Genomic DNA, 17,545 nt, shown 5'->3' with positions numbered 1-17,545 from the left:
AGAATAAAAATTGCTGTTAGGAGCATTAAAATAGAGTACTTGTCAGGAGCGACGGATTCCAGAGACGTGCCTGCTGGTTTCTGTGGCATCGATGCATGTGGTTTCCTCTTAGGTAAATTACAGAGCGTTTAGGGGAGGCAGAGGATGCGCTCGCGGGCGTTGAGGTAGAGGATGAAGGTGCGGAGGGAGGGACGGGCGGCACGCTCCTGGAGCAGGGCTGGGGTGCAGCCCCTCCTCCGGGCATTCGGATGGTGCGGGACCTGTGGGGTCCTGGGGAGGCTGTTTCATCTGCCCGTGACATTTGAAATCCCCTGGAGGCAGCTGGTGGATGAAAGCAGGAGACGAAGGAGTCGGCTTTTCTTGGCACGATTAATCATTTATTAACTAATCAAGAACGCTGGCAGGAGATGAGGAGAGCGAGAGAATCTCGTTTCTAATAGGAATTAGTTAGCTTACGGTTATTTTTTCCCTTTGCTCTGATTTCCCAAGGAAATGATGCTTGCAGAGGTCTGCTTTTCCAGCAGTCACCCCTCCCTGCTTTCCAGCACCCCGGGATGCCCTTGCAGCCCAGCCGGCCGGGGCAGGTCTCTGACCCAGAAAACCACTCAGTGTCTGACATAGGCAGCACAGAGCAGCAAGGAAGCAGAGCAGGGGATACTGGCCTAATTCAGATGAAATTTCTGCTATTGCTAGTGCGGGGATCCTGCTGTGAAGGAGCTGCTGCGGCCGCTGCAGGCTCCGGGCTGCAGGAAGCCCTGTGGACCCCCGGCTCTCCCCAAAAATGCAGCGTGGTGCATGGGCGCTGTGATGAGCTGATCCCAAAGCCTGCTGGCTATGGGAAAGCCGTTCTGGCACCGCTGCCGGCAACCAGGCACGTGCCAAACTGGATCGACTCCTGCTTGGTTATGATACCATTCTGCCCAGCAGGAATCTCTTTGAATTGCAGCTGGCGAGGCAGGAGCTTGCAGCACGGGGCAGAGCGATCGCACCGTCAGCCCTGTCAGGGAGAAGCGCGTTTACAAGCCAAGGCAAATCTGCAGCTGTTGATGCTGCTGAGCGGCGTACGCGCCGACACGGCTGTACATGGGGCTCGTGCTGGCGCAGGTTTGCAGGACCGTGTCCTGCGGCGTGGCCGGCAGTGTGGGGGTGTGCGTGGAGCTGCTCCGAGGGCAGGTAGCATCACCGCGTGTAACGCCTGGGTGTCCTCACGGGCTCCTGCTGGGCACAGCGCTCTCCATCAGAGGATGTACACAGCAAAAGGAGTCCGGGAGTGGATATGGAGATGGTCCTGCTCACCCACCCTTGTCATCTTCGGGAAACCGTGTCTCGGAGGCGTGCTGGCACAGGAAGCCATCAGTGCTCCGCACCTCCCTGCCAAGTTCAAGCCCAGGGCTCCGGCCGTCAGATTGGCTGACACGCTCCCATCTGGGATTTTCGCCACTGTGTCAGCATCATTTCTTCATGCCCTACAGACAAACATGTCACGGCCTGGAAGACAGAGGGAGAAATGGGAGAGGTTTCTCGTTGTCAGGAGGCCAAGCGGGCAGAGGCAGGAGGAGCCGAGTGTCTGCGGGGAGCCGGAGGACCAGGAGAGGTCTGGCGGGGGGATGCAGCCTGCGCACGGGAAGGCGGCCAGATCCGGACCCACTTGCCATACTGCTGCGTGCGTCCCGCCAGCATCTCTGCCCTGGCATGGAAGGAGGGACAGGAGTGAGAGGGGAGCTCAGGGCTGGGCCAGGTCCTGGGGAAGGGCCCCCTGCCATGAGGTGCTGCTAGCAGAAGCCGGAGCAGGCAGGGGCAGGATCCCTGCCTGCTCCGGAGCGGGGGGCTGCCCTGAGCTCTGCACCAGCCCTCAGTGCCGGGACAGGCTTCCCCAGTTGTGGGAAAATGCTCTCCTGAGTTGTGGTTCTCCAGAAAGATCCCTGGACCCACGTGGAAAGGCGTCGTGGGCATCACCCCAGGGCCTGTTCCTGAGACTCTGCAGCTTTGCAGGGCATCAGCCTCCTCCCGGGTTTTCCTGGGGGGTCCCAGGGCTGCGGCTGGCCACCGCCGCCTCGGCCCCTCTCACCGGAGCAGCAATATAATTAGTGGCTTTTGTTAAACCTCCAGCTCCTGGAATTGTGTTAGGTGAAAATCTCCACTTCCTTAGAAGAGAGTCAGATTTCAGCCTTCATGGCTTGAAAATATGAACGCTAGTCTCTCAAAATAAAAATAAGACAAAATATATTACATTTTAAAATCTTGTGACATTTTGGGGACTGACTCATGATTTTTGAATGTTTGGAACCAGTAACGCTGCAATCAATTTTGCTGCTTCCTTGGATGATTGCTTTCAGAGAGGTTTTAATTCTACTATAAATACTTCAGCTTTACAACAGCAGTCTCGGGCAGATATGCAATAATAGCCAGTTCTGCATTTCAGGTAAGGCTTTAAACTAAATTAAATCTCCTCAGTATAGCTAATCAGAGATTAGCTTTGATCACAGTTTGTTAGCCCAGGCCAATCCTATTCAAATCCTCTGGCAAACCTAATATCAAGAGTGCTTTGTCCTGCACTTATAACGTGAAGCCCCGTCCCCAGGGCAAGGCAGAGGAGCTTTTTCCTCTTCTACTTTTAGCTATTTCTCTACAGGCAGCGAAATGTCTCTCTGGTGCAGTCGATGCCTCCTGCTGCCCTGGGACGGTTGGTGGTGGATGCCCAGAGCACGCGGGTGGCCGGGCTGGCGCTGCTTTAGGTCCGACCTCGACCAGCTCCCAGCCTTTCCCCTGGGCTTTCTTCCCTTCCTCTGCATCCAACAGGAGGGAGAAGATCCATCCTGGAAATGGGAAGAGGTAACGGAAGCAAGGGTTGGGGTGTTTTGCTAGAGCCTGCCTATAGAGATACCGAGAACGACACGGAGTCGAGATCCTTGAGTTCAGACTTAGTAATTGCTATTTGCTGCTTTCTACTTTACTAAGTGTATTTTAAAGCAATGGAAATGGTGTCTTTCTCTTCCAGCGTAAGGGGTGCAACAGCAGAGTGAAATCAGGTAGGACCTCAGTGCAGCAGAGGTTACTGTCCAAGGGGTCCCGGCGATGATGGGGGTCTGCAGAGGTTGCTCTGCCTACTCCTTGCAGCACACATCTGCAGTTGCATGCAGCGACGTGCGTGTGCACGCGTGTCTGCTAACCGTGGGGTGCCCCGTCCCGCACCTCTGCGTGGTGGGAGCATGGCCGTGTCCTCTGCAGGAGCAGAGCCGAGGGCAGCAGCTGGGCTCATTTTGCTGAGACGTGGCTGCAGAGGAGGCAGCGTAACGTGGGAAGCCTTGCTCTGAGCAACTCCTCTCCTGCACCCGCTGCGTGGCACTTGTTGCCCTCCTGTAATGACTTGAACCAACCCTTTCTCCTGGTTAGAAATGTGCTCCGTTGTTGTTGTTCCTCTGTATTATTTATAGCCCAGTAAGTGTCTGAGCTCACAAACGCTGATATTGAGCTTACTTAGCTACCCAGCAGTGTTCTTGTTTGAAACAATATAGTTTGACTGTTGCTATCGATTTTAGGGGGTTGTGCAATGGGTAAGAGTTCCTTTGAGCCAACTGGTATATTAAGCAATCATTTCTATAGCAGATGACATAACTCCCCCGGCATCAGTTTGCCCTAATGGGCCTGGTATTACTCATGTGCTAATTGATTGGGCATGGAGAGGAGAAAAGCTAAATTCACTTGCGAGGTGATTTTTATGGCCAGGCTCATAACAGAGGTAATTTGCTGAAAATGTTCAGTCCCTCTCCGGTTATGTAGCATCATCTGTGCTCCTGCACTCCATCTCCATGCCGTGCTTCAATCAGCAAACTGAGCTCCGCTGGGGCCATCCAAGGTAAAATCCCCAAGGAGTCGCCGTGACAGAGTATTTCTCCCTTCTCCACGTTGTGCTAAAGCGTAGACAGAGATCAGGAGCGGCACGGAGAGACCTGCTGCTGGCTCTGCCCGGGCAGCCCCAACGATGCCGGACCTCGTGCTCCGCTTCCCAGCCCCAGGGAAGGCTTCGGAATAGCTCCGCTTGTCCTGTTGAAACACTCTGTTTTGGGGCAAAATGTTTATTTCTGCAGCAGCCAGAGAGAGTTTCATCCCTGAAACATTTGTGCTGCACCTCCTGCACACAAATCCACAGGGATGGGGAAATCAAACCCTCCTCATCTGCTGTTAAGAGACCTGGAAGTTTAACAGCCCTGGGAAGGTGGTTAAAACCTTGACTTGACCTCTCGTCCCATCCTCGAAAACCCCAGATCTGCCCCGCGTCCCTGCCCGGGCGATGCTCAGCTGCGATGCGACCAACTCGTTGAGCCCCGGCGGGTGGGCAGCACCCCCGCTCAAGGGCAGATGCTTTCAGGCGGTCGGGGATATTTTCTAACAGATGAGGACTGGTGCCTTTGAAGTCGTCAGCTGCCTGCCTGAAAAATCAAAACTGGAGCTTAGAGCAGCTTGGAATATTACTAGATCTTGGAAGAGATGTCAGAGACTGGTCCTCGTTATCTCGCCAAAGACTGATGGGTTTCTAAAGCTGACAAGGTGAGCTCGTGTATGTGTAACATCTAGCTAACCTGAAAGTGCTGAAATTTTCCCAGAGCTGGAAGAAAACCAGTCAGTCCTGCAGGAAAAAAATACCCAAAGCCTTGTTCTGGACTCCGCTGGGTCACGCTATTGAGCCAGATCAGGCGCACCGTAAAATTCTGGGCACTCCTTTGGTTGAGATTGAGGCTGGGAGAAAAATGCCGAGCTATCCCCATCCATCCCAGCAGAGCGGGAGCTGGATCGGCCCTTCTCCGGGCGGCGGGAAGGATGCTGCTGCAGGGGGGGTGACGCCGGCTCCATCGGCATCGGGCCCATGCAGAGAAACGCACCCGTCACCACGGGCCGGGGTGGGGAACCTGGGCAGGGAGCGCGGCCACGGCCTGCACCGCGCTCATCTCTTGGGAGGGGAGTCTTGAGAGGAGGCTCGAGGCAACGGCAGGAGCTGGCGGGAGCTCTGGCCCCTTTCCCCGGGGTCTGCAGGGAGCCCGGCGCAGGATTCCCATCTGCTCGGTGCCTCCTGGCTTTGCAGGAAGGAGGCAGACAGCGAAGCAAGCGACAGGGCACAGGCTTGTCGCCATGAGGGGCTGTGTCCCACCGCGCGCGCCGCAGCGGTTTGCGACCGTTTAGGGAAGGAGCTGCCCGTTCGGGATGCGGCAGGTTTATCCCGCGGGAAAACTTCCCACCCGCGACGTGGGAAGGCGAGCGGGAGCCTTCCTCGGCGGCGGGCGGGGTGGGGATTTCTGGTGGGAGACCGGCGCCTGCGGCCCCCCCGGCGCTGGCGGCCCCTGCGCGGCGGCGCGGCGAGCGGGCGGCCCCCGGGCCGGTCCCGGTCCCGGTCCCGGGTGGGCGAGGCGCGGGGCTGCCCGGGCGGTGCACGGCCGGCCACCGCCACAGGGGGGTAGGAGAGGCCCTCGGCGGAGCGGCGGGACCGGGCTGCCCCAGCGGCCGAGCCCCCGCCCAGCCCCGCCGCAGGACCCGACCCGCGCCCCCCGGGCAGGGCCGCCCCCGGCCGGCGGTGCAGCAGCCCTGCGCTCCGGCCCTTCTCCCCTGCTCCGCTTAACGCCTCCGGCCATCCCTGCCTCCTCCGCCTCCTCCTCCCCGCCCGCACCCCTGCCAGCTGCAGGGGCTGGGTGGAAGCGCTGGAGGCTGCGGGGCTCGGCTGCCTTCTGCTGCCCCGGGGGTCACCGGGCATTTATTTATTCTGTCGGGATATTTGCATCCCGTCCTGGCTGCACCGTGGGGATCTCCAGTCATTAGGGAGCTGTTTGCTTTGCTGTGACCTTTGTATCTGTGGAAGAGACTCCGGACAAGGTCAGCTTTAATAATAACAAGGCCGCCTGCCCGCGATGGATCGATACGGGCGCAGCTCCCTTTTGCACCGTCTGCACATCGCGGTCCCTCCATCACTCGGTGTCACCAGCAGAAATGACGTTAGAGACACACAGACTCCAAACGCCGAATGGATGGAAGTTTTATGGCTGCCAGCGAAGGAATTTGCCGCACCTGGTGGTTTGTTCCAGACTAATCCCTTCCTCAAACTGGGCAAACAGTTTGGCTTGGCTGCCCTCCCGTGACTCAGGAGCAAAATATTTAATGGATCAATAGCCCCGTGGCTAAATCCTTCGCAATGCTATCAATGAGGCTGTGTGCTAACAGGGCCATCGAGACGTAGCTATTTAATTTGGGGTGAATTGTGTAATTCTGATACCCTCTTGCACCGGTCACGATAGGTGGTTTAGAGACTTCAGAGTGTATAAAATCTACTTTTCTTAAGGAAATTTCCAAGACAAAACTACCTTCAGGAGAAAAAAATGAAAAGGGTTGGGGTGCCTCGGCGTTTTCCCGGCAGAGCGCTCTGGATGTAGGGAGCATCGCTAAGGAGGTGGGCGTCAGCGATCTCCGTCGGAGCAGGGCGGGAAGCGAAGGGCTGCGTCGCAAGGGAGCAAGGCCGTTCACAGTGTCATAACCCAAAACTTCTGCCTTTCTGCAAAGGAAAATGCCCTCAAATTCATTTTGGGTTAATGAAAACATTTCACTGCAAATTTGACTTCACAGTTGTAGGATCTTCACACTTGTAAGAGAGAATAGTAATAGCAGGTAATGACAGCACCTCAGAAGATTAAACCCCAACTTTTTATATGATGTCTCTGTTGGAAAATGTCTGTTCATTTCTGGAAGGATTTGTTCAATCCAGTGAGATCTACAAAGTGTTATTTTAGCTTCGGGGGGGCTACGAAGGAGCAGGACGGGGCTGCAGGAGCTCAAGCTCCCCGTGCCCTCCTGCGGGCTCGTCCCTCTCCCAGGACCCGCCACAGCACCACGGCCCTGGTGTCCTCGCTGGCACCCAAGCGCTTAGGGAGCGGAGGGGTCACGTCAGTCCTTTGACAGGCTGCGGTGGGGCCATCCCATGTCAACTTGCTTGAAACTGAGGCCACATTTAGCAAAAAAAATTCATGTATAAAATGCTGAGGAGCCAGTCAGCATTGGTGTGGGCGTCCAAAATGCTACATCTCAGCCCAGGGTTTATATCTGCTGAGCCCCAGAGCTTCTGAAATCCAAGTTCTGCATGTGAGGAACTTGAAATTGTATTGGGTGGGGAATGTGCCCTTGGGCGACTGATTTGTAAGGCAGGACAGCTGTGGGCCTGACCACATAAGTGCTCAGCCGCTCAGCTGAGCTTTGCTCCAGGCTTTATTAGGAACAGGATTGCACTCAGGCTGTTTGGTGGCTTTGGCCTCCTTTTGGAGCGTGCTACCAAAGGGATTTTATCTCAAAAAAAAAAAAAGAAATCTTTCTTCTGAAAAAGCACATTCCTTTCCCAAGCAGCAGGAGACCGGGCTCGCCAGCGGCTGGCTGCAGTGCGGCTCTGCCTCTGCCCGGGACCCGCGGAGCTCCCGGAGGAGACCCCGGCCCCGCGCCCTGCCCTTTGCTCCCGCTGGGCATCCCCAGGGGTGCTGAGCAGGGCACATCGCCACACGGCCGGGACCGACACTTCCATGCTACTCCTGCTGCTGCGTAATCGCGGTTATCGAGGCTCTGGTGTTTCTGGAAGCGCTGGTAAGCCCATCTGGTAAAGCTTTTTCTTCCCTTGGCCTCCAGGCTGCTGCCTCCCCACTGGTGTTTTGGCCGCTCCCCGTTGCTTCCCGGTCTCCTCTGGCTGCAGCGCCGGGGGGGTCCCTGGGGAGACGGGGATGTTTTGTTAGCACAGGGGTGCATGTGGCCCATCTGGAGAGAGAGAGAAGTCTTCCAAAAGGAAAGCTTTTGCTCTTGGGGAAAAAAAAAGTCTAGAATTTTCATTAAAAAAATATAAAGTAATTAGCACATTTTCAGCAAACGGTTTCAGATGCTGAGTTTTGCTTTTGATTACAACTGCCACGGCTCTTCGCTGGTGTTGTCCAGAATTAAAATTTCAGTAGCAATGAGTTTAAAAAACAATGCCAGGTTTATGAGGGCTTTTTTATTTAAATGTGTTATTTCAGTTAAGGTGAATTCAAAGCAAACAGCATTTGCTGCCACACGCTGTATCTCTTTACCGCAGGTGATGTGTGGGGATGCCAGCGGCAGCCTGCTCGCCCGTGCTCAGAGCACCCGCTGCCATTATCTGTGTTTGAACAGAGGGAAACACCAAGCAAAACCAACAAACGGCCGGAGAGGAACAGTCTGGGATCAAATCAAACCAAGGAAAGCTGGGATTTATGGAGGGAAATGGCAACTTTTTTTGGTTTCGGTCGAGGTTGAAGGCACAGCTGTCCCTGGGCCCTTCTGCAAACATCTGGCACATAACGCAGCAGCGGTATCCAGCCAGCTAAATTACTAGTGGGAGACCAAGACTTCGATGTGATTCAGGCTGAATAACCACAAATGGTTTGCACTTGCGGCAGGCTGGGATCCGTGGCTGAGACGGCTGCCAGCGGGGTCCGGCGGCCGCTGCGAGTCCCCGTCGGGTGGAGGTGGCTGCTCAGAAACACGGCTGAAGGTGACTCTGAACTGGCTTCCCTCCGTACCCCGGGCACGGAGAAGGGACCCCGATACGATCCAAGCAGCTTCCCGAGGAGCCCGGCACCGCGAGCACGCTGCGCTGCGCGCTGCCTTCCTGACCTAGTTTGGTTTTGTTTTTTTTCCCTTTTTCACAGATGAGCACTCCATCTGCAAGAGATTGTTTCTTGACATGAAAAATTTACTTTTTAATGCGCCAAACTGCTGCAGTCTCTAAGCTGGATCCAAAATAACCTCTTAGCACATTGCTCTAAAGGGATCTCCAGCCATGACCCATAAAACTGAAACACAGTTTGTACTAAAAAGCCATTTACAAGGCATTCCCTCCTTGTCTTCTTGGTTTTGTGCAGTTGTTGTAAAGCTCCAGTGCTCGCTTCTGGAAATGGAAAATGGTATTTTGGAACCACGCTGCTTATGGCTTTTGTTTTCAAGTTAAAGCAAGCTCAAAAATCAATACATTTGGATTTTTTTTTTTCTCCTCTAGGATCCAACAGCGGAAGAAACGCCAGGAGGCTGGCCAAGGGGAGACTCGTCGCCAGTGGTGACAGATGGAGGAAAATGCTCCGGGCCACTTGCAGGACCAAACCTGGCAGGGGAAGGTGGGTGCTGCTCCGCGTGGGGTTGAGACCTACGGCCAGGAGCCAGGTGGGCGCCTCTGGGCGAGCGAGCGGCAAAGCCCGGCGCAGCACCACGTCCCCGCTGTGCCAGCGGGACACGGGTCTTGCATTGCCTGCGTTTTCGGCAGAGCTGCAGGTCCCGCAGCACGCGGCCCCGACCGGGCACTGCAGCCTCTGCAGGAGGTGACGTGCTGGCGCGAGGGACAGGGCACCCGTGTCCCGTGCAACAGCCCGGCTTTGCAACATAAACCAGTCCCAGGAGACTTGCACAGCGGCTCTGCCCGCGTCCTCGTGAGGTCCTGATGTGCGGCTAGACTCAGTTATAGCAGATGCACAGCCACGCTTTAAACGCGGCAGGTCCCCATGCTCTCTTGGAACGGACCATCCCAGGGAAGCTCATTTCTATCGCAGCTGCCAATAAAAGGCAGAAGAGCAATTCCCTGTATAAATGCTGCCTGCTCTCTCTGCTACCTGGGTGTCCTGCCTGCCTTCAAACCAGCCAGAGAGAAAAATAACCATGGGGGGTAAGAAATAGTTTTCTTTGCTAAAAAGGAATAGGTGCAGCAGACCCCGAGCAGCTCAGGAGCTTGGGTGAGAGGCTCAGGGACCTGCCTGAGCTGGTGCCTGCCCCTGAGCTCTGCCCCCAGAGCTGCCTGCGCGCTTGGTGCTCTCAATCCCTCCTCCCCGAGAGGTTCGCCCGCTTCCCGGCGTGCCCTTCGCCGCGCTGGGTCAGAGCAGCTGCGTCGCCTCACCTCTTTGGCAAGTGCTAATTGCAAAGAGCTGATGGCGGGGCAGCGGTGGTGGCTCAGCACGTGCCACCACCGAGGCTCGGTGGCCCTGCCAGGATGCCACCGCCTCGCCCGGGGGTCCCCGTGTTATCTGCCGAAGTGCAGCAGCCGCACACGCTCTCTGCAGAGGCAGGAGCGTGTTTCGGTGTCGGTGCATTGCTCACAGGCAGCTGATGGCACCCGGGGAGCAGGCAGGGAGCGGGCAGGAGCACCAGGGCTGCCCACAGGCTGCAGCACTCCTCTTCCCAGAGATGCTGGAGCCGCATGAAAGCGCCTCATCTCGCCCTTAATCTTCAACTTTTGTTTCAAGCTTTTAATGGTGAAATATTCTGTGTGCATTTTGTACGCATAATTATGGGGCAAAAGATGGTGATAAAATAGTTTAAATTAATAAGATTATTAAGTAACCTCTGCTGCTGGTAATTCCTTACTCGAACAGGCGTGCAGTTCACTGTAATTAGTTTTCTGCTTCACTGGAGCATGCTTAAAGGAGCTGGGAGGTTTTTTGGGGAGAGAAAGCTCTAAAGCCAAGCTCGTAGCAGAACACCGTTTTGTCAATGGAAGGTGACAGTGGGGACATGTCCTTCCTGGCCCCCGCGGTGTGGCGTGGTCACGGGGGTTTGGTCTGTGTGGTGGCAGGGAGCGAGGGGACGGCGCTGGGCATTGGCACGGGGCGTTGCTCTGCTGCCTGCATCCCCGTGGGCCCTCTGCCCGGGGCAGGACTCCTCTGCTCACAGCTTGCACGGGCCATCAGCACTTCAGCAGTTGCCCCATTTTGCCAGACCCTTGCCACAGGATTATTTTTTTTCTGTGGGTGACCAACGGTAGAGCACTCTGTGAAGGCTGGTGCCACATGAAAGGAAAGCACAATTTATTGCCCAAGTAAATAATGAATAACAAGTCAATGCCATCAGCCTGGGTTTGCAGAGATAATCAATGGCCTCATAGGCAAATCATCTTGCCTGGGCCACAAAACAACGTCCCTCTGCAGAGAAAGAGGGTGAATGAGAGTCTTTTGTCTGCAGTGGTGGCCAGTGCTGTGCAGGCAGGGTGCTGTTTTGGTTAATTTTATTAATTTTCATCTGCATGGAGTGCTGGATGTCCAGCCCCAGGGCAGGCTGTGAGCGGTGCCCGACCGCGAGCATCCCTGCACCAACCATGTGCCTGCCTGCCTGCGCCTCTGCCTGCCCGTACTTCTGCCGCGCACAGCCATCAGTTCAGCCCCAGCCGGGCAGGGCTGCTCGGGAAGCAGGGCCCACCCTGGTGGTTTTGGGGGATCCGTGCCTTGCAGGTGGAGGGCAGAGGGCTCGAGCCCGCCAGCACTGCCAGAGAGCTGCAGGCAGGGCTCTGCACAAGGCATCGCGGGGCTGGTGATTGCTGCAAATACACCCGGCTGCTGATTTTGCAGTGTCAGTCGTTCGGCAGTTCGTTTTGGTTAGCTAAAGGCAAACATCTGTGACTCTAATGCAGAAAGCCTCCCTATTACCTATGTCAACAATTTTATTTTTAAAACAGTACGCAAAGTGAGAGGTGCATCCCTTATCTGGTGTACGGCGGCCGCATATGTAACACCATCATATAATTAACAGTCAAGATCATTTACATTGTCGCTTAGCTAATTTTCATAATGTTTTCTTTATTATCAGAGGAAGAAATTAACCCAAGAATTTATTTACATACTAGTCTCAAACAGTAACAGCTTGCTAATTGCCTGTTAGGTGATTAATAAGCTTACAGCAGATGCTAATGAATCGAGAGCTCACTGTTTCAAAGGTGCTCTTGCAGCATGCTTGTGTTTTGGCAGCTTAATTAGTGCAATAATTATGTACTTGTTGCTCCTTCTTTCAAGCAAATACTGTCAAATGCTTAAAAGATTAAAGAGAATTATATCGCTGAGAACTAGCTGTGCTTAAGTATTCTGCTTTTGCTAACTTCCCTGTTGTTTCCAAAATGGGAATGGATAATTGCAATTATGGCGCAGGCGAGAGCGGCACGTTTTTAACGGGTTTGCTGGTGCAGAGCCCGTCAGCTGCTCCTCGCCCCCGGCCCCTGCTCGCCCTCGTAGGAGTGGTTTTGCAGGGAGTTTGATCGAGATGGGGACTGAAACACTGCAAAAATCTCCCGAGCCGAGCCCGTGGAGCTCCGTGAGCCTTTCCCCGCGGTAGCTTTTCAAACCACCTCTTGCGGTGGAGGAACAGATTTTCCATGCCGCGAGGGTGAATCCTGGGTAAAGGTCGTTGTCCTGCGCACTGCGGGAGCTGGACGAGGTGGTACTGTCGGTCCTCGGTGATGCTAAAGCCACTGCAGGACCCGTAACAGTCTGTATTTTTGGGTGGGTGGCCTTGTTGATCTTTCTCCAGGAACAGGAGGCGAAGCACCGTGGACGAGGGTGGTGGCTGTGCTGCACCAGCCGTTACGAGTTTCCACCTTGAGGGTGAAGAAGCACAGTGAAATCTTTCAGGATGAGGTGGAGAGATGTCCCTGTTTGCTGTCATGGGTAATTGCTCATCTCTGTTTGCTATCTCCATGTCATCCAGAGCTTGCAGACCTCCCTCATAATCCCCCTCTCCTCTCCTTTCCAGGCTGGGAAGTCCTGCCCCATCCCGTTGGCTCTCTCAGCCACCCCCATGGATTTGCCGTCCCTGCTTGCACCCCGGTGTAAGCCAAGCAGGGAAGCTGCCGCGCACGGTTGTCACCTTTCCCTGCACCTTTCCCACTTCCCTTTGGTGCAGGAGGGGCTGGAGCAGATGCAGAGCTCCAGGTGTGAGCAACCTCTGGTCCACGCCGTGGCACCGAGATGTTCATCTGTCCCTCTCCAGCACTGCACATACATCACTGGGAGACTTCTCTGCACAGAAGTCCCCACGATGGCCCTCGGAGCTCCTTCCCAAGCGGTAATAGCTCTTTCAAACCCATCGCTGTGTAAGCAAAGTCAGAGGCAGAAGTGTTGGGACTAAGTTTGCAGTGGGCTCGTGGTGAGAAGGTGGAAAGCTGCTGCTTGCAGAGCCTCTCGCGAGGGTCCTACCGCGCGTGCTGGGGATGGAGTGGTGTCCCTGTCTCAAGGAGCAGGCATCGGAGGCCGGTGGAGTGCCACTCGACTGCTAAAACACCCGTCCCTGGAGGCAACGGCAGGCAGCCGGCGCTGGAGATCGCTCCAGCAATCTCCGGTTTCCTTGGTGACAGCCAGGATCTCTCCGCTGCACAAGAGCTTGGGCTTGACGGGTGGAGAGGAGCCTTTTTTCCCTGGATATTATACTGTGCTACTTGGTGTAGGGTTTCAGAGGTCCTCATTGTTCTGAGTCTGGGCGGCTGGGTGATGGCAGAGCCCCGCCAGCCCCGTCCACCTTCCCCGGGACGAGGGCATCGCTCGCAGCAGCGGGCTCCTTGCTCCAACTCCTTTCGCAGTAGCTGTTGCCATCTTGTTTAATTCCAGCATTATCTGATTGTCACAGTGTGTTTCTCTATATTAGGCAGTAAGCCAAGTTGTTACTTAACCTGTAATTGCACTTTAATATAAGCTATCTCAAAAATGTATTTTCGGAGCGAGTCTTATAAACACATGATATGCTCCTAACATCAAACCCCTGTGTGCTTTGGGAGGAGGCTCTTAGGAGGATTTGGCACCGTTAGTTTTGGCACTGTTTGTTTTAGTTGCTGATGCTTTATCACAGGCTGACATGCCGTATGTCGTTAAAGGGCACAGCCCTTAGGACTTCGCTGTGTTTAAAAAATGACTTTTTCCCGGCAATTTACTATGAACGCGATTTGTTGCTGATTTGTTGACCTGAACCCTGGGAAACCCATGAATCTTCTAACTTCAGATGCAATCACGTTATTGTGGGAAATGTGGTGTTTTTTGGTTTGCGAAATGCAAACAGGAAGACCTCACCTAGAATAATAGCAAGAATAACGTTCAGCAGCATTAATACAGCTGCCAATGGCTGCTGGCAGATTCACTTTTTAATAACTCCAATTTTACAAATGAAATGCTGATAACGTGTTTTGCTATCATCCTGTGTTAGTTCCCTGCTGCAGTTGTAGGGGAGGGAAGGTATTCAATCTCCATCTCAACTCATTAATTTTAAAAAGTTGGCCAGTATTTGCAAAGTGTTAAGCATATAAAAATTAATGTTGACAAATCTTTGAGGAATAGAATGAAACAAAAGAAATCAATTAAGGAAACAGCCTGCGGTTATATTTTATAATCTAAATTGTGCTCAGCCTTGCAATAGAAGTTACCAGCAAACCCTGGTGCCGAATGGAAATCTTAGGAGGGGAAGTTGGGGCTCAGGATGGAATTTAATATTTGCTGAAGCTACATAAAATTGTGATGAGTGTCGGTGCACGTCTCCTCCGGGCCTGGCCACCAGCTCGAGCTCCCGAGGGGGAGCGGGGCCCTGGTGAGCAATGGGAAAAACCCCAGTGGGCTTTGCATGAAGCTAGTACGAGATGTCTTGCTGCGAACTGGGGGGTGCGTGGCGTGCGAGGCCGTTTCTGCCTGCTCGCAGCCCTGCCGTTTGCATGGTTTCACTATTTGCCCTGCGTCCTGATGTTCTCGTGGGTTTGATGTGGTTGAAGGTGGGTGTCCGAGGGCCGTCTCTGTTGAGCTGCCATTTGCCATTTAGGGCAATGTCACGGCTTTCGGTCCCTCTCCAGGTGAAGAAGGAAACCCCAGCTCCCCTTGCCCTCCTCTCCAGGCTCCAGGCCATGCTCTGGGGAGGTGCAAGGCCGCCCAGGTCGCTCCTCCCTGCGTTTCCAGGGCTGTTCGCACCCTCCTCCCCGAGCTCTGGCTCCGAACATGCACCAAAGTCTCAACTTCTCCCCTATTCCTTGGGTCTGCCTTTGCCAGAAGCAAAGGAGATTTGGAAATTTCAGCTGACCACCCTCCCCTTGGAGGTCTCTGGGGTTTTAATCAACCCTCTTCATGTCCACACACATCTGTTTTGACCCAGAAGCAGCAGAGACCGCAGAGCTGGCTGAATGATGCGTGTTGCAAAGCGGTGAGCGTGTGGACAGAGGGCTCAGTGCTGAGGACCATGACTACTTGCATCTCCATCCCTGACCCATCCTGAGGCCAGCACGGGCAGGCCAGGACCTTGGCACGCGCCTCCTTCGTTTTCCTTCACCATCCCTGTCCCGAGGCAGCGCCCAGGGCTCCGGGAGCAGGGGACAGAGAGGGGACAGCGAGCACCAGCTCATCCTCTGCCATGACCCATTGCCATGGCATCCCTGCTGAGGTCCTCGTTTAACCGAGGGACAGTGCTCCTCCGCTATCAATGAGTCACTTCTGCTTAGGACAGCAGTATAAATTAATTTGGATGTCTGTGTGATCCTATCAGTGTTATCTCGGGCTTTGTATTTTAAGGCTTCTGTGGCCTTCAGAGTAAATAAGTGTTTTCTCTGGGTGACACATGAACCTAGAGGAGAAGGGTAAGTTGTCTTGGCCAGCTACGGCACAGTAGTAGAAACCCCGTAGGGTTTTCGCCACCAGTTGTCTAACTGGACTAATGTTTTCTTACATGCAGAAAGGCGATGAAGGAAGCACCCCAAACCAGCACCCTGCGGAGGGGATCCCGCTTCCCTTTCCCAAGCACGTTCCTGCCCCGGGCGCCGTTCCCAGCTGGCCGAGCTGCCCGTCACCTTCTGCAAGTGCACAGCTCCGGCAAGGTGATGTGCTCGGCTAACAGCCACCTCTCCTCCTTGGTGTTTTCTCCTCCTTTTCCAAAGAAAAATTATTGTATTGACCATTTTTCCTGTGTGTTTTGTTTCTGTGAAGATTTAGGAAGACCCCTAAGAAATCCAGAAGCCTGTATAGAAAATGCAGCTGAAGAAGGAAGATCTCCATCCTGGGGAAGGGTAAAGGAAAGATCCATCAAAGGGTATCTCTAGCATTCACTTAATTTTATTACTTTAAGTGACTTTATTACCTTCATTTTGCTTTCTGTTGCATTCCAGCACTTATTTAATAAACCCCTCTCTGGTTTTAAATAGCAGTTTAGTTTTTATGGTAATGCTAAACTTAATCAGATGCTCAAATTAGCTTGAAATTAATTATATTGACAGCAATAACCCTTAGTTCCCTCTTCACATCCTGTGTACAGATCTCCTTCAAGACCGTGTTAAATGCCATTTAGATGCAGAAATTAGTTGCAGCCCAGTTCCCTGCCAATGAGGGCCCATCCTGCGGGCAGTGCTGGTGGCTGCTGGGACCCTCCTTGGTGCCCTGAACGGAGAGGAGACAGACCAGAACTTTGCCACACGAACAACATGGATTTGGGGATTGATGCTTCTTAAACTGACAAAATCTGAGCTTCCCCTAGCAGCCCCTCCTGGGGCTCTGGGGCAGCCCGAAGGCACCACCTTGCTATGGGGGAAAACCAAGCAAGGAGGAGCAGCCGGAGGCCCTTCATGAACACCCTGCAGCACCGGGACCTACAGCTTTTTCTCAGGTCGGACTGACCCGTGAGGTCTGGCAGGGCAGGGGATGGGGGACGAGCACGCCGTGACCATCCAGCATCACCCTGGTGTCGTCCCAGCCAGCCTCACCGAGCCCTGAGGCGGCTGGGGGGACACCGGCTGAGCCCCCTGCCCGGGTGCTGGGCGCCCGGACTGCTCCGGGCTCAGCGCTCCCGTCAACGCCTCTCGTAGCGTCTTTCCGAAGGGAAATCGGAGCAGGCCCTTCCCATGGGGAAGGACGCCGGGAGAGACGGCACTTCTCCACCCAGGAGTGCTTTCACCTGACCAGTGGCTTTTCACCATTTCTGTTTGAAAGTGTGTCAATACTTTGTAGGGTGAAAAATCTTCTAAGAAAGTCCATCCTACTTGTCTGATGGAGCCCACTCCTCACCCAGAGCTGGCGTGCTCTAGTTGCATTGTGTTTAGGGCAGGGTTATAAGCAGAGTGAGCTGGAGATTTCTCCGTTGGCTTGGCTTGGGGCCCTGGACCTCCTGGCCGGCCCCAGCTCCCCTGCGTGCTCCCCATCCCCAGGGCAGCTCCGTCACCCAAGGAAGCAGAGCCCCCGGCTCGCTGTGCCACGGGCGGCAGGCGCGGGCTGCGGACCATCCCTGGTGGCCGTCGTCGCTGGGAGGGCTCCAGCCAGGCCGTGGCTGGACCCACTGAGTGTGGGAAGATGCTTTACCTTTGCTCTCCGGGGTTTCTTTTGGAGCTGCCAGTAAATATCGCCGCGTGCTCTCCCGTTCGTGCGAGAGCCTGGCCGGATCCAGCCCCTCCAGCGGCGGCTGCTATTGATAATTGCTGCGTGTTGGTGGAAAGCCATTTGTTATTGATGCCAGTTTAGAGGTCTTATTAGCTTAGCACGCCTCATTGCTCTAAAAAAGAGAACTTCCCTCCTTTAACCCACGCCGGGCTGGCAGCCTGGCACGCCGTCCCGGCCCCGGCGGCGCAGCAGCTCTCTCCCACGGGAGCATCGCCCGCTGCTCCGCCGCGGTGTGACCTTTCGCTGAGCCGCCCTGCGTGTCCCGGAGCACACAAGGTGTTAAACTGCATTAATGAGACTGATGTGATAAACCCTGCCAGCGCAGAGCAAGCCTGCTCCACTCCGCTTGCTTGCCCTGAAGTCTGATGTGATTTTGC

The 17,545-nt window shown here is 54.6% G+C and overlaps 1 protein-coding gene across 2 annotated transcripts in view; it reads left to right on the top strand.

Annotated features, from left to right (window-relative positions):
* LOC148050334 (uncharacterized) overlaps positions 1–15,838 on the top strand; it is an 81,046-nt gene extending 65,208 nt beyond the window's left edge. The window contains exons 1-5 of one of the 2 annotated variants that reach the window (XR_015701571.1): positions 7,283–7,608; positions 8,090–8,939; positions 9,032–9,146; positions 15,478–15,619; positions 15,729–15,838. The gene's annotated coding sequence lies outside the window, so the exon portion shown is untranslated. Of the gene's footprint in view, positions 7,609–8,089; positions 8,940–9,031; positions 9,147–12,312; positions 12,450–12,534; positions 13,452–15,477; positions 15,620–15,728 lie in introns of those variants that run through there. The other variant, XR_015701572.1, reaches the window with a different exon arrangement.
* Positions 15,839–17,545: the final 1,707 nt, after the last annotated feature.

Source organism: Nipponia nippon, unplaced genomic scaffold (assembly GCF_047370975.1).
Source record: "Nipponia nippon isolate SJK-2023a ecotype South Korea unplaced genomic scaffold, ASM4737097v1 scaffold_9, whole genome shotgun sequence".
Classification (NCBI taxonomy): Eukaryota; Metazoa; Chordata; class Aves; order Pelecaniformes; family Threskiornithidae; genus Nipponia; species Nipponia nippon.
Note: the sequence above shows the minus strand (reverse complement) of the source record. Positions and strands in the feature narration are given on the sequence as shown.